The sequence below is a fragment of the Drosophila arizonae genome, chromosome X (assembly GCF_054131065.1).
Source record: "Drosophila arizonae isolate 15081-1271.41 chromosome X, UAZ_ARI_1.0, whole genome shotgun sequence".
Classification (NCBI taxonomy): Eukaryota; Metazoa; Arthropoda; class Insecta; order Diptera; family Drosophilidae; genus Drosophila; species Drosophila arizonae.
In genome coordinates this window covers 21913888-21927917 of record NC_142927.1, presented here as the reverse complement: position 1 = coordinate 21927917, position 14030 = coordinate 21913888, and the positions used below count along the sequence as shown (strand labels likewise).

The following is a 14030-nucleotide window of genomic DNA, read 5'->3' as shown; positions in this document are numbered from 1 at the left end:
ACCGACTGCATAATGCGCTGGCCACAATCTAGATGAACAGTTATGCAGATCATTTGATGGACGGCTCAAATACAGTAAACACCCATCAATGGACGACTTTGTATGGTTATGCAAGGGACATGCTGTTCACAGAGAAAGCGACATATGACAACTTTTGTCTCCACATAAATGTTATTTACACACATTTTAGCCAGCCTCCCCGTGGGCGTGTCACGCTGTCTCTCTAATGTATTCGCGCTTAGCTAACCCGCAAATAAATCATAACTGTGTGTGCGAGTCATTGACCGTTCAAACGGCGCTCGAAGTTGAAAAGTGTAACACGCCTAGTCGCACCTTTCCACCTGCACAGGTGAAAGAGACACAGTAATTGCAATTAACATAGCGTAGGTATTTGTGACTTGAACTTTGCAATAATTGAAAAGTTATCCAGAAACTGACAAGCGAATGCTGAGCAGGTGTACGATTCGACTGGGAGATACCCTGAAACCTTTGAAGAAAAAATGCATTGAAAAGGAATGGTATCCGACTAAAACTAGATTAGACTAGATATACTAAAAAAAATAGACCTATACAGGTAAAAAAAAACTAAGATTTGCTATAGATTTTAAGCGTTTTCCTGGAAATTATACGATGATATGGCATACCTACGATATACAGTCCATTTGGGTTATAGATTATTTACATAGGAGTTTATATATCGACATCTAAATGCATGTCAAGAGCTACATATTGATATAGATTTTAATCAGTTTCATGGAAATAGACTAAAGTTAAAAAACATATCTATATATAGGTATATACCTATAGAGTATATGCATGAGTCCATGTGAAACAAGTCAAAAAGAACGAATGTTTGTTATCGATTTTAATCGATTTTCTCAAAATAATCCAAAGTTTTCGATGCTCTATAGCAAACTCAAGCTGTGACTCAGACTTCTACATAACTGTAGAATAGCATATCATATCATATATGTGAGCATAGTTCGATATAGATTTCAATAGATTCTTGCAAATGAAGATTGGAGTATCATAGAAGTACGTGTCCTTAAAGATATCGCGACAATATGTTAGTTACGTTTGGTTAGATAACATAAGACTTAGTTCAGATTCAAGTTAACCCAAATTACGTCTACCCTGTCATGGGTATATTTATGATACTTTGGATGGTTTATGACTCGCAGTATATCTGAAATTGTCACAAATAATTTGTGAATGACTCAAAGTTCGTGTTGCTACAATGAGAAATGCAAAAAAAAAAACATGTATTTATAATCTTTTTTCATGTTTTTTTGTGAAAGATTTTTTTTTTTATTTTTATTTATTTATTTATTTTTTTTTTTTTTGTGACCGATCAACGCCCCTCCATTTATTGCTGTCGTGTTGATTACTTTGTGCTTTATCAAATTGCGATACAATTTAACAACAATAGCGACAACAACAGCAACAATGCCAACAGCAACAACAATGACAGCTTGTGAATTAAAACACGTGTAATTACCAGCGAACGACAACTAAAAACTCGCTCAGTTACGCTCGGCTATAATTGTCCCATTGTCACTGTAAAATTGCGTCAAACTTTACACACAATACTCCTCCCGTGTTACAGGCAACCGGTTATAGAGCTCAAAGCAGCTGAAGTGTGTCAAACGATTGACTTACATACGGCTTACACACACACACACATACATAACTATATACAGATATTCATATATAACTATATTGTACATGGATCTATTTATCTTATCAATACGAACTACTATTTGTCGATTGATATGCAGTTCGAACTGAAAATGGTTATTGACGATAATTTAAATCGATAACAATCGATTAGTGATTACACCAGGGCTGATAAATTACAATTGTAAAATATTGCAATTTGTCAAATGGATGAATAAAAAGTGAATTCATATTTGATAATATATATTCATATACATTGGCATTATATGTCTCTATATAAATAATAAATACATATTGAAAAATTATTACAAATTTACACATGCATTCCCATTGATTTGCCTTTATTCGCTTGATAGGAACTCGCTCGCTTGATGTCTTTTATGTCAATCGACTCGGTATTCAATGGGTAAATAAACAAAACGAAGGCAACGCCGCATGCCAGCTTTATTTACTACACGTAGATATTCTTCTTATTTGTTCTGTTCTGTGCTGTGTATTCTCTGCTCTATACTTGTGATAACAATTAAATTGATTGTTTTAATCGAACCAGCGTGGAGACCCACTGAGAGGGAGAGGGAGACAGATAGAGAGAGAGAGAGTGCGCGAACATACGGCAGGGAGCGTCGCATCATCAACGAATTCACATCAATCACAGCGTCAAAGGGGGCGGCGGCGGCAATCAGTCAAGAGAATGAGAAGCCCTCAGGTCAAATGGACAAGCATCGGCAATGGTAATAATATTAAATATACGTATTATCCGATTAACGCACGAAATATTCACTGATGAGCATAGAGGCGGAGGAGGTATAGGCGCCACGCCCTCAAATAGCTGCAGTTAACTGTTCGATGGAGTCTTTGCTTTAATCAGCTTTACTTTCAATTTGTATGCTGAATTTCTTTTTCTGGACTTGATTTGAGGTTGTCTAAGAGTTGATGTAATTCACATCTAAATTCTATGATCAACAGACAATCTAAGTCTCAACTGTGAGGGACAGACGATAAGCAAATCCTTGACAAACGTTGATTAACTTTAATCTCGACATTAATTTATGGCATATCACTTCGCTTTGGAATATTTACAACAGTCCCTATCATATCATGATTGCGATTACATGTCGTTTATATACGCAGACAGACGCACATACATACAGAGAGGAGTTGAGAGAGAGTGAAAGAGAGAGAAAGAACGATAGACAACAGAGAGAGTGAAAGAGAGAGAGAGAGACAAAGAGAAAGAACGATAGACAACGGACACAGTGGGCGATATATAGGGAGAGAAAGGCAGAAATAGAAAGAGAGAGTGTGAGAGAGAGAGAAACAGAGAGAGGGTGAAATAAAGAAAAAGTAAGAGAGAGTGTGAGAGAGAGAGAGAGAGGGAGAAAGAGAGAGTGAAATAAAGAAAGAGAGAGAGAGAGTGAAATAAAGAAAGAGTAAGAGTGAGTGAAATAAATAAAGAGTAAGAGAGAGAGAAAGGGAGAGTGAAATAAAGAAAGAGCAAAAGAGAGAGAAAGAGAGAGTGAAATAAAGAAAGAGTAAGAGAGAGTGTGAGAGAGAGAGAGAGAGAAAGAGAGAGTGAAATAAAGAAAGAGAGAGAGAGAGAGTGAAATAAAGAAAGAGTAAGAGAGAGTGAAATAAATAAAGAGTAAGAGAGAGAGAAAGGGAGAGTGAAATAAAGAATGAGTAAGAGAGAGGCATAAAGAGAATTGTTATAACATCATGATTTCAACGTAAATCAGGAAAAAGAATAAAAAAAATTTTTTTTTTTAAATAATTTTATTTTTTTTTTTTTTATATTAAAAACAAAAAGTTAATTTAATTTTTATTTTATTATATTTTTGCTTTAGGTCTCTTTAGATCTATGCAACCTAATCATAAATATTATATAGACTAAAGCCATATTTGATTAAATATTAATAATTGAGCAGCACTCGCACCTGGGCAAGGAATGTGCTATGATATCGCGCAGCTTTCAGAGTGCTAAACTGTTTCACTCGCTCGCTGATGCTACAAGTTCAAATAGATCGAAATTGCCATTGCCGCCTTGGCACATGGTAAATTAAACACACATTATTGAAATGCTCGTACGCACATCAAAGCACATTTGCCGACCTGAACACGAGTCTGCGCTATTTATCGACAACTCAAGCATTCGATCGGTCAGTACTCAGTCCGTTTGCAATGTACATAATATATATATATATATATATGTATAATATATATAATTATACATATATATATATATATATATATATATATGTATGTATATAGGCTGCCGCATTGCCAGGAGTGGCATGGCCCACTGGGGGCTGCACTGGGCTGGGATTGTTTGGCGTGTGCTTGGGGCATGGGCATGGGCCCGTGTGCCATTCAACTTGTTGCCAAGTGAGATACGCAAAGATACAGATACACTTAGATACTCAGAGACTTGGGGGCACAGATACGGCGAGGCAATGTACGCTCTGCGACTCTCGACTTCCATGCGGTTCACATTTTCAATTTGTTTCGTTGTTACGTTTATTTTCGAATTGTTTATTTAATGTTCTCGTGTTCGCGCGTTTTTGTTTTCTCTCTCTCTCTCTCTCTCTCTTTCTGTGTTCCTGCTTCTCTACACAGGAGCGCGAATGTGTGTGTGTGTGTGTGTGTGTGTGTGTTGGGTGCGTGCTGTGGCAAGGGCTGGTTGTGTGGCAGCACATTTTGCCAAGCGAAGCCACAATATTTAAATTTTGGTCCAGCCCAAAAAACTGATAATCAAATTTCGTAACAATTGACGGCAAATCAATAAGTCAAGTGCACAAATTTGAGTCGCACGAATGGCCATAGAACAGTGCGAGGCAGATCAATGGAGCCACAGATGCTTTCACCTCATTTAACGACCTTTTGCTGCTGACGCCACAGCGGCAGAGGGCATGGTTGTCTATGTGAGTGTGTGTAGCTGTGTGCGTGTGTGAAATTGCAAGTGCTATATCTGTCTATATCTGACTATATATACATATCGACTATTATATCATCAGCAGCATCAAATGGTTTTGACATTTACCGCCAAAACAAGCGCAAAATAAATAACGAATAAGAAACGAAGAAAGAGCTGTATATATATAGAAAGAGAGAGAGAGAGAAGAGAGAGATAGAGAGAAAGACCTAGAGTAATCACTCGCGCACTTGTACATATTATAGATAATACTTGAAGTATGTTTATAGCTGAATATGCAACTCGAACAAGATTAAATAACTAAATGAATTTCTTTAAGATAATTTAGATAATTATTATTAATTCAACAATAAGCATATTCGTTCATAAAAAGTTTACTGTCTAGTCGCATCCATCATTGCTAAGCAACCCGGTTGATCAACATCTCTTAAGGGTATCAAGAGCGTGAGCAGCAAATGAAACGAATTGCCTGATAGACAAGCGCCAAGGAAGCAATTAGAAATTTTGCGATTATTTTCGGCTTTTTTGTTTGTAAATTTTTGTATTTCTATTTCACTTTTATCTCTGTGTATGTATGTGTGTGTGTATGTCAATTTGAGATATTTATAAAAACGTATTCCATAAACAAATAAACACTGGCCACAATACAATCAAAACTTTTTGCAGCCAAAGAATGGAAGGCATTATCAATATCGGAATATATGATCTATATATCTATATATCTATATGCATGCATAGCTGACAAATGATTTTGCGGTCTCTTTTTATCAGCCCTGAGATGAATATTGGGTGTAAGCACAACTCGAAATTTTGAATTGGCCCAAACTACAGTTATAATGTCCATAAACTTGCATTAATCAAAATTTCTGTAAATACATCTTCCATTTTGTGTGTGTGTGTGTGTGTGTGTGTTTCTGTGTTGTTTTAAGCTATTTACAAAATGCATATAGAGCTTTCACATGGTCTAATGGTTTCAAAGTTTTATTCGAAAAACTTTATGAACATTTCGACTTAATAACAAAGTTCACAAAGAATTGCATATAAAACCTATAAAGTGATGTTTAGATATATGCATATATATAGATATATAGCATTGCTACAACAAATACTTCTACACTTTACCCCTTGCTGAAATATATGCAGCGAATGGGTATATTATGGGAAAGCATATGCGAGATGGTAAACTGTTTATCTATATTTGAAATGTCTTATAACGTTGATTATATATAAAGTCGATAGTTATCTTATAGATATATTGAAAATTGTATCAATATATATGTCAAGCATATAGATTTATTGACCTATAAAGCATGGAAATCCGTTTCTAGGGTATCAGCTAGCTGCTAGCTCTCACCTGACCATGACCAGGGCATGAATTGTGCACGAAACCAAACGCAAAATAAACAATGTGTTTTATAAGCAAACAGTAAACAGTTAAAAGAGAAAAACATATTCTACGCACGGTGCGCGAGCGATATATATAAAAAAAAAATGTGCTTCAACTGAGCATGAACGACTAGCATATACCCTAACTTTAAAGGTATTGCTTGCTATCGCAATAATATGTTAAATATCGATCGATCTATATAGCTGCAAGAATGGATTTTGCATGAATTCATTTAGTTAGTTATGAATATTTGTATATTTTGGTCAAATCCACATAACAAATTCTTTACTTAAATAATTTAAAAATAAACAATTTAAAATTTATGATTTCTTCGTTCCCAAAGCGTCCACAAAAACCCATATACCCCGCATACTGCGCATTGGTTTTTGAGTGCGCTCAAGGTATAATTAGAAATCAATGGGCGGAGACCCGAGTGCAGGCGGTTTGGGAGCATTGCGGACCTCGATTTGCTGCTTGAGCGTGCCGCAGCAGTATCAAGGCCCTGGAACGACCCCAGTGCAAGTTCGAAGCGCGCGAGCGAACTGTAATTGATGTTACAGCAACTGCACAATATTCACAAATAATAATAATAATATGATTGCCCAAAAGACCTGCCCCAAAACTATGCAAAAAACAGAAAAATAAATTTAAAAAAAAAACCTTTCAGTTTTTGCCAAAGCATTTAAATTGCAATTATTCCAGGCCTTTGGCCAATTTAGAATAGAAACAACAGCAACAACAAATACAAAACTGAAGTCGTGTCCACAACTTTGTTGTTTGTTGTTTCTATTTGCTATGGTTGTTGTTGTTGTTTCTGTAATTGTTGTTGTGCCCATTGACATGATTTCGAGTTCAATTGAAGTGAACTGCGAAAATGGCGAGAAACAAATGCCATACGCAAATACAAATACAACAAAAACAAAATATTCTTTAATAGGCAAAAACGAACTTAAGCAAAAAAGAAAAAAAAACTAGAAAGAACAGCTATCGTCGAGTCATCAAAAACTATATGACCTCGTTGACATAGGGCCTGAGAGATATTTTCTATAAGCTGAAAGAGCAAGCGATTTCTATTATAGCAAACATTAGATATAGTAATAGAATTTTAGCATAGCAAAGCTCTTATCTTTCTTATACGATATCTGACATAGCAGCTCGATATCGATTGGTAAGTATCGTATTTTTTTTTACTTTTGATTAAAATATTACAGCCATAATCTCAAATAATTTAGGTTTCATTTCAAGTTAACCAAAGAAAAGGGATGTACAACTAAGGGATAAAACATACCGTTTGATAGACGATGCTGATTGTATACCATATATACCCTTAAGGTCAAAAAATCTATTAAAATCTATTAAAATCTATTCTATCAATTCATAAAAGAATATCATTATATTCTATTTCGTTATAGAAAATTATCTTGATCTACAAGAATATCTTTACATTCTATTTAATTAATCTCAACATTCGAGCATTTGTTATTGAAGATCTGCTATATCTTTGTTAATAATAGAACCCCTATATCTTTTATTCCACAACATATATCATTTCATTTCATTACGCTTGATATTATTACTAATCAACTGAAAGCATTCAAGCATTACGTAGCTATTATCTAAGATTAACTGTGTTCTGCATTTGAGAGAATTGAAACTCCCTTGAATATCTTAAGATATGGCACATAATTGGGATAATGCGTTTCCATCATTATATTAATACCTTAGGGCTGCTAGAGTGATATGGCTTGATTAATAGTTAATAAATGGGATTAAAAGCGTTGTTCACTTGGGAATCAAACGGGTTTGATATATCTGCTCTGTAAGCGTTTGATTAATGTTGGCCAAGTTACGAGGGTGAAATCTTGCTGCGGGGGTTGTTGCAGTGCTCCAGCTCCAACTCCAGCTCAAGTTCCAGTTCCAGCGGGCAGTTAATCACAACTGCAAGCGGCGATTCGTTGGCCAATAAAATTGTCAAATCATTTTGCTTAACGCATTAAAGCAAGATATCGAAAAATGCCCGAATGCAATCGAGAGTCGGAGACCGTGGAAGGGTCTGTCTCGAGTGTTAACGGTACGTTGTTGCATAATACAAATCTGCATCTAACACACAGGCAATGGGATACACATACACATACAGTATATATGTGTGTATAGGCGTGTATGCTGCATATGTATGTATATTTAATTTCATAATGAAGACTCTGAGTACATACGAGTGCTCACACCAATTGAATTTGCTAACAACCCCCTAGGCAGGGGCCCAACGTGCACAGGGGGTGGTGGGGCAGTGGGGTGGCGAGCCAACAAAGCTCAACTATCCATGGGCAACTCCAGGCCGACCAGGATTGCATCCACTTTAAAATTTATTTATGAATGAAAGCCCAGCTGCTTAAAAGGGTGGGTCAACTTGTGTTGGCCTGCTGGCTGGTGGTTCGGTGGCTCAGTGGTTCGGTGGGAGTCTTGGGGAGGCGGCCACGCTGTGGTTGAGTGCCGCACATTTAAGGGTGGCTTAAAGTAGCGCGCTTAGGCCTGCATTCGCGTTGGTGGTTGCTGGCTGGGTGGGTGGTTGGGTGGTTGGGCGCAATGTGGTATCCAAATCCCCCCGGCTTACGTTCTACGCCTATGCAAAGTACATTAATAATGAGTGTTAAAATGCAATCGAGACGTATTTGACGAGGGGCGGCAGGGCGACAGGGGGGAATAAGCAACAAGGGTTGCATTGGGCAAATGCATTAAATATCAGTGGGTTGGTGGTTGGGACTCAGATCCTGCTGGGAACGAGCGCTGGCCAAAAACAGTTAACAGATAAGCTTTCAGACTAGAAAACTGGCTTGAACAGAGCTACTGGGCAACAGCTGGGCCAGCTGTCTCTCTCTCTCTCTCGCTCTCCCTCTCCCTCTCTTTCTCTCTGGGTACAGTTGACGCGTCTGCATGGCCCGCGGGCATTGATAAATTGGATACAAGCAAAAGCGAGCTCTTTATAACTCTCTGTCTCTTCAGCACACACACACACGCAGTCTCTCTCTCTCTCTCTTTCTCTTTCCCTGTCTGTCTCTGTTTTATTGTTTGTCTCGCTCTCTTGTGCAACGCGTCGAGGCCACATTCGGTTCAATGCAATTTGCAATTGCAGCGCGCTAAGCCCCAAGAGAGCAGAGCAGCACACGGCCACACGATACACAATGATGCATAAGCAGCAGCCAACAACAGCAACAACAACAACAAGAAGCAGCAGAAGAAGCAGACAAACGACAATAATGATGACGACGATGATGAAGAAGAAGCAGCAGAAGCTTCTGCTGCTGCTGCAATTGTATTTAGCAACTTTGGCAATGGGGGCGAGCGAGAGACACAGCTCTGGCTGCACCGGGAGCCAGCTCCAGCTACGGAGTAAGCAGTTCAAGGACCAGGTAACCAGGCAGAGAGGCCACAAAACAGGCCAGCTCAAGCAGAGGCCGTAAACCGGCTGCGAGCGAACAGTTGAGACAGTGAGCATATTGTGAGGACGCAGGCGCATCAATACACACACACACACACACACACACACACACGAGCAATACATATTTCATAAAGACGTAAAAAAGCGTTGCAGATGCTGCAACTGCAACTGCAACAACAGGCAACAGACAACAGGCAATAGACAACAGACAACAACAACAACAACAGCTTCAAGTTCAGCTTTGAATCAAGCATCCCAGTTGCAGTTGCAGTTGCAGTCTGTCCCGTTGATTGCATCCTCTGGCAACAAATAACACTTTCTTGTTATTGTTGATGTTGCTGTTGTCGCTGTTGTTGCTGTTGTTGTTCCTGCTGCTGCTGCTGTTAACTGGCAGAAGTTGTTACATTGTCAGACAACGGAAATTGCACACATAAAATGTCAAGTCACAGTCAAAGCCAGACTCGATTCGCATCGCATCGCATCGCATCACATCTCTCGATCTCGAATCGACTCCAATCGCATCGATAGCCGGGAACACACTTAACGCCAAGTCATTTGGAGCTGGGGGAAACCTTTAAAAGCGTGCAGCGTGTGCGATTCGAATGCAATTGGCAAATGCTTTTATCTATTGATTCGTTACAAGTAATTTCCTGTGCAGAGTTAACTTAAGTAGGAATCAAAGTGCTTGAGACCAGACGATGATGATGGGGATGATAATGATGATGTTGCTAGCTCAGATTAACTGAGATGGCCCAAGCAGCGATATTATGCTGATTGCGTATGGTCAAAAGGGATATTCGATAGGGTATTCAGATATGCAGCGAGAGGGAGAGAGAGACAGAGATGGAGATGGAAATAGAGAGAGCGAAAGAAACTAAGAGAGAGAGAGAGAGAGAGAGAAAGAGAAAGTGAGATTAAACTGGTTCTAAATAGTCAAGAGAGACATTTGCAAGTCCAATGATTTGCTTTGATATACCCTGTAATGTATTCAAAGAGTAAATGAGGTATTTTAATGGCTAAAGAGACAATTGCGAATAGAATGGGATTTTCTATATGAATATGTAGGAGAGATAGGGAAAGAGAGAGAGAGAGAGAGAGAGAGAGAGAGAGAGAGAGAGAGAGAGAGAGAGAGAGAAAACAAGAAAAATAGATACAAAGTATTAATAAGGATTTATACAAGTCTAATCGGATTTTCTATATTAAAATTTCTACACACCCAATGCGAATGGGGAAAGAGAAAGAGAGATAGATAAATATAACAATATATCACATTTGAATAGTAACTAGAATATTATGTATTGATTCAAAGTGTTCAAAGGGAATATTTACAAGTTAAACAAATTCCGTATAGCTCTCTATATCATAGTCATTGAGTAATTTCTCCCTAGAGACTATAGCTGCTATAGCTTGATCTGACCTAAATGGAGCCAAAATATTTGCTTACAATTTGCTTCAGCGTAAATATGAAATTGTAAGTCCCGAATTAAAGCCGTTTCGGTTGATATCTATATGTAGATTGAGTTACATTTAAGACACCAAAATTTGAAGAGCTTTTGGTAATCCGAATTGTTAGACTGCGTGTAAAATGTAGGGTTTCCCCACAAGGCCACAAGGCTCGAGTCCCTAACATCCCTACTATTCGGCTGTCTCCGTTTCATTTTCCTTTCCGTTTCATTGTTGGTTTTCCTGCTCCCTTTTGACACTTTACTTTCGACAATATCGATCGGTGCGGAGGCAACATTTTCAGACTTGTGTTGAATGTGCTGCTTCTTGCTAGTTGATGTGGTTCTCGTGCTTGTACTCTTTGTTGTTGTTGTTGTTGTCAGCGTCAGCGTCAGCGACAGCGACAGTAACCACAGTTAACAGTAGCAACTGTTATTGTTGTGGTTATTATTGCTGTTGCTGTTGCTGTTGCTGTCGTGTTCTCAAGTGTTGTCCTCCAACGCATTTACGTTTTGTTGTCATCTATGCACACCTTACACCACCACACCCCACCCCACCCAACCACCAGTGCCCCAAGAGCTCTCCTTGTAACTGTATTTGATAATTTCATGTATTCGCCTGCAGTTACTGCTCGGATTTTGATGGGCCTCGTAATACTCTCGCTTACTGCTTTATCATTTAGTCATAACTCTTGTAATTTGAATGCTATGAATGCGATTATAGTCAGAGTCTTTGGTTTATCATTTTAATCAAATCAATTTACATAGATTAATCATAACTATCATAATAATCCATAAATTAGTTCAACAATTTAGTTAAAAATGAATTGATATACCAAAATACCTTTGTATGGGCATTATCATTTAGTTATAGCTCTAAATATTTGACATAAATATGAAGTCTTTACTTTTAAAGATTAATCAAATAAAAATCATATATCAATGTGGGCCTAATTTGATATCTATATGATATCGGCTGCTAGGAAATATTTCCATATTAGATATATTGTATATATAAATATATGTATATATAGGCTCATACATACATACATATACATGCATATTTGTAAATCTAATGAACGCACTCGCTATCCACTTGTGTTCATGCCACACAGCACGTGTCTGGCAGCACCGTTAGACCCATCTAACCCACCAACTGATGGCTCGACCCTGGACTCTCGTTGGCTGACGCTCCCACAGACAATTGTCAGATAATCACAACGCTCGAGTTGATAATAGCGACGTTGATGAGTTGAAACAAGGTAAGAGGAAGACAGAGAACGAACCACGGAGCAAGGGAGAGGGAGAGAGTGCGAATGGGTGTGGGTGTGGGCGTGGTAGAGAGCGCACAAGTATGCAAAGGGTTATGAGGTCGGTTTTATGTTGCGCTCCCGTTCCCGCTGCATTTCCTTTTGGACTCTTCCGGCCTAGCGTGAAACGTAATCACGTTGACAAAGCCTCGGCATGACTTGACTTGACTTGACTTGATTCAGCGCCCGGATACCTGTGCACATTGTCCGCCCAGGTCTCGGATTGCAGGTCTCAGATTGTGTCCGCACACGCACACACTCACACACAAACACACCTCGTTTCCTCCAATCCTCCTATCCTGTCCAAGCTCATGCTCTCTACTTCTTCTTCTTCTTCTTCCATACACACATGCAATTTCTGCTTTGTTTGACCAGCTAGGCAGATAAGGCAGCTGATTACGCTGGAGTATCCCATTTGTGTGTATTGGGCCGCGTTTATCACTGGACACCCTTGCCCAACCACAGGAAGCTGTCCAGAGCCCAGCTCTTATGCAACGATTCCATCTGCAAACAGGTTTCACTGCGACACTTTCCAGCAAATCCCCCCCGTATAAACAAATTACTGCAGTAATTATTCACAATGTTTGACTCTAAATAAAATGCAGTTAAAGGTATTTGCCTAATCAAGTTGTTTTAATTCGAATTAATAATGTAGTAAATATAAATTATTCTTCTTCACGATAAAAGAATTAGGGAATGATGATCACATATTTTGTTTGTGCTGGAAATGATTACTATTGGAAATATTTACTATTTCTATACTAGTAATAGTGGTAGTATTACCACTATAGTCCATTTGTATAAATATTTAATAATATAACAAAAAATTATTATTATTATTTTCTATTGAAATCTTTTTTTTTTATTTATTTATTTTTTTTTTTTTTTTGTAAAAAATAATTTTAAAATCCCTTTCTTTTTCCTTATTTACAAGTTTAAGGGGTACTTGTTCAAAAGGTTTTTTTTCATTGCTGATATTCTTTTTGCTGTGTTTTCTTTCGATAAGGTAAATTTCTAATGAAATGACGAACTTTGGTTGACTAGACGCTTCAACGGAACTGAAGCAAGTGCAAGACATGACAAGTGCTTGAAAAAAAGCAATCGACCTAGTCAATAGAACAGACTCAAACTCACACACACACACACACATTCATGCGCAAGCGGAGACAACTGACGATCACCGGAAATGTGTCAAGAACACCAGCAACAGACAAAAAGAAGTATAGGTATCTTAGAGGGCAATGCCTGACTAGCAGATACTCTGACTAAAGTTGCTTATTGAAATATTTTAGCTATTTTTATAGTTTAATATGCCTAAAGTAAGCCCATATAATATACATATACTATAGCTAGTATACCATTATAGGTAATATACATGAGTGAAATGCCCAGCTAAGGAATACCCTTACTTCTGCAAAGTACAGGAGAACTATGCACTGACCAAACAATATTATATAAAAGTCTCACTTCAGACTGGAGTGGCTGACTGACAGATATCCCGATTTCCACACCGAATTAATATTTTAAAATATTCTAGCTTGCCATAGCGAGCCAGTGAAAAAGCGGAAGTGCCCAACTGGAAGATAGCTTAACGCCTAGCTGAGCTGCTGCCTATATACTCGTATATCAATTGAAATATAGAGAAAGCATGACATGAATATCACAAACTATTGCGCGCCATGACAAACCTAATTTCATTGTGCAAAAAAAAAAAAATAAATAAATAAATAAATAATATACAATATATTTCTATTTCTATTTTTTTGTTATTATTATAATTTTGTTTTTCGCATTATATCGGTATTTTTATCGTAGCCTAAGCCCAGTTGTGTTTGTAATTTGCTGTGCG

The 14030-nt window shown here is 37.9% G+C and overlaps 1 protein-coding gene and 1 long non-coding RNA gene across 7 annotated transcripts in view; one reads left to right on the top strand and one right to left on the bottom strand.

Annotated features, from left to right (window-relative positions):
* Positions 1-14030, bottom strand: part of RhoGAP19D (Rho GTPase activating protein at 19D) — a 47054-nt gene that overhangs the window by 28759 nt on the left and 4265 nt on the right. The window lies entirely within an intron of this gene.
* LOC149268008 (uncharacterized) lies at positions 1939-12857 on the top strand. Of its 3 annotated transcripts, none has more exons than XR_016271240.1 (3): positions 1939-2083; positions 2228-2408; positions 11987-12857. It is a non-coding gene; the product is annotated as an uncharacterized LOC149268008 (long non-coding RNA). The 3 variants fall into 3 exon arrangements; XR_016271238.1 differs by lacking the exon at positions 11987-12857 and adding an exon at positions 6337-6828; XR_016271239.1 differs by lacking the exon at positions 11987-12857 and adding an exon at positions 5039-5239.